The sequence below is a fragment of the Convolutriloba macropyga genome, chromosome 11 (genome assembly GCF_964194025.1).
Source record: "Convolutriloba macropyga chromosome 11, txConMacr16.3, whole genome shotgun sequence".
NCBI classification, from domain to species: domain Eukaryota; kingdom Metazoa; phylum Xenacoelomorpha; order Acoela; family Convolutidae; genus Convolutriloba; species Convolutriloba macropyga.
In genome coordinates, this window is record NC_134478.1 from 23,657,518 (window position 1) to 23,660,605 (window position 3,088).

General features: G+C 42.0%; 1 long non-coding RNA gene across 1 annotated transcript; it reads left to right on the forward strand.

The window, feature by feature from the left end:
- The first annotated feature begins 1,443 nt into the window (after positions 1 to 1,443).
- Positions 1,444 to 1,957, forward strand: LOC142349716 (uncharacterized). Its single transcript, XR_012760846.1, has 2 exons — positions 1,444 to 1,513; positions 1,672 to 1,957. It is a non-coding gene; the product is annotated as an uncharacterized LOC142349716 (long non-coding RNA).
- Positions 1,958 to 3,088: the final 1,131 nt, after the last annotated feature.

A 3,088-nucleotide genomic window follows, 5' to 3' on the forward strand; every position in this document is an offset into this window, starting at 1 on the left:
CTCGCTTTTCGTTCGTTCGTTTTCACGCTCATTCGTTTTCGTTTTGCTCTCGCTCGCTGTTCGTTCGTTCGCTTTCACGCTCGTCCGGTTTGGTTACGCTCATTTTGCGGTCGCTCGCTTTTCGCTCGTTCGTTTTCACGCTGCTTCGTTTTTTTCGCTCGTTTTGCGCTCGCTCGTTGATCAAAATCAAGTGCGCTCGAATCGTCCTCTGATCAGACTCAAGTGCGCTCGAAACGTCCTCTGATCAGACTCAAGTGCGCTCGAAACGGCCTCCGTTCTGCGCTCGCTCGCTTTTCGTTCGTTCGTTTTCACGCTCGTTCGTTTTCGTTTTGCTCTCGCTCGCTTTTCGTTCGTTCGCTTTCACGCTCGTCCGGTTTGGTTACGCTCATTTTGCGGTCGCTCGCTTTTCGCTCGTTCGTTTTCACGCTCCTTCGTTTTTTTCGCTCGTTTTGCGCTCGCTCGTTGATCAAAATCAAGTGCGCTCGAATCGTCCTCTGATCAGACTCAAGTGCGCTCGAAAGGGCCTCTGATCAGACTCAAGTGCGCTCGAAACGTCCTCTGATCAGACTCAAGTGCGCTCGAAACGACCTCTGATCAGACTCAAGAGCGCTCGAAAGGGCCTCTGATCAGACTCAAGTGCGCTCGAAACGGCCTCTGATCAGTCTCAAATGCGCTCGAAACGTCCTCTGATCAGACTCAAGTGCGCTCGAAACGACCTCTGATCAGACTCAAGTGCGCTCGAAACGCCCCCTGATCAGACTCAAGTGCGCTCGAAACGCCCCCTGATCAGACTCAAGTGCGCTCGAAACGGCCTCTGATCAGACTCAAGTGCGCTCGAAACGCCCCCTGATCAGACTCAAGTGCGCTCGAAACGGCCTCTGATCAGACTCAAGTGCGCTCGAAACGTCCTCTGATCAGACCGAACCCAGACCATGGTCCAGACTAAAGAGACTATGATCAGACCTTCCAGACCGAATTGACCTCTGATCAGACCGAACCCAGACCATGGTCCAGACTAAAGAGACTATGATCAGACCTTCCAGACCGAATTGACTTCTGATCAGACCGAACCCAGACCATGGTCCAGACTAAAGAGACTATGATCAGACCTTCCAGACCAAATTGACCTCTGATCAGACCGAACCCAGACCATGGTCCAGACTAAAGAGACTATGATCAGACCGTCCAGACCGAATTGACCTCTGATCAGACCGAAATCAGACCATGGTCCAGACTATTGTGCGCTCGAACCGCTTTCCAGACCCTGTAATTTCGGTCTGGGAACACAGGGGTGTGCGCTCGATTGGGTCTGATCATAGCTCAATTTGGGTCTGGACCAAAACCTGGGCAATAACTGTATTGAGATTAATTATAACACAAAACCGAACTTTCATCCATGTTATATTTTCTGAAACAATTAGATTGAGACTCGAGTGTGTTTCAGGTGTGATATCTACAACAAATCACCGCATCTTTTCAACCATGAACACGGCTTACCTGCTGCCACAAAACAGTATGTGATATGTTCTCCAAAACCCTGTTGAAACAAATTCAACAAAACGCAGTTGAACTAAATAATTGCTAATATATATTTTTCACTAAGGGAATCTATTTTGTTGCTTCTATTGTTCCTGAAAACAGTAAAAAGCTGGTTTGATTTTTTTATTTCAGAACCCAGTTCAATGTGGAGGAATTGTTTGTGCCTGTCTGTAAAATATCTGAAGGACCAGTACACGATTGGTGAAAGAACGAGTAGTCAAACAAACACTATTGCTTAAGTGCTAATCCACCTGCCACGAAATGGCTTTAAAATTGAATTGATTAAATCTTTAAAATGCAGCTTCTATTAAAACATATCTAGAAAAATATATCAAGTTGATTACCATAGAGAAAACACTTTAAAAATATTAACTTTCGCTTATCTGATAATGAGGCTTCTGAATTCAAATTCATTAAACTTGACCCAGACTAGACTTCGGCTCAGAGACTATCAGACAAATACAATTGTTCTATATACTCGTATTATATGTTTTTAATCAGCCATGATTGAATTGAATTGGGGTTCAAAAACATTTCCGATTAGACCTTTATTTGCACTCAACGCTATTTCCTTCGAAAAACTTTATTTTTATTATCATAGTAAAGTGCTTCTAAGCAAAAAAACAATACAACAAAATACTTTAGGACTAGAACAACATACGCTGAAACGCCCAATTTGACCAGCACACAGGCCCAATACTGCTTCCTCGGACTACAAAAACGGCTTCCTTTTAAAAGTGTGCAGAAGGGTGTCTCATTTAGGAACAAGTCAGTACAGACCTCAAGCTGCTCAACTCGAAAGTAGTTTACAAATTTACTTCATTATTTTTGTGTGATAAGTATATGTGACACTGAAATATTTACAACAGTTGCAGTACATTCCAATTTTGAAAAAATTTTACTGCAAAAATCCGCATCATTTAGCATGAAATTTTACATATCAGTCTACAATGTATGGTAAAATTAAGGGGCGCACTTTATGTACCAGGAGAGGCACGTGCTAGAAACTGTAACAGTAAGAAAATCAAGTCATAATGTTGATTGTATAGATGTAAATCAATGGTTAGGAAATGGATGACTTTTTCACGGTAGCAAAAGAAGATTTGTGAAGCAAATCTCACGAAAGTTTTATTTTTGACAAGGAACAACAGTGGGCAAAGGGTAGCCCAGGCACATTGTGCCAAAGTAACTATAACTCAAGGGTCTTTTTTGAAACACCACCAACACTGGCATCAGTGAAGCAAGCTGATTAGTTTGCTTCTCTGACGTCCGGACACAGCAACACTACACATTCAATATTAACTGAAGGCGTAACACCGCAAACTTTACTACTGAATATTTATTTGTCACCACATTTTTGAAAACCGTAAGCTGTCACCAATCTTTGCATTTATAAAAAAGAAGGTTTTTTTGAAGTAAACAAGTAAATGATTCTGACTATAACAACGGGTTAAATATCCACATGCCTTCAATAATAAATAAATTGATCACGGTATCAGTATTTACATTATTATTCTAATTTTGAAATTGTGGTTGTTTGATCTCATAG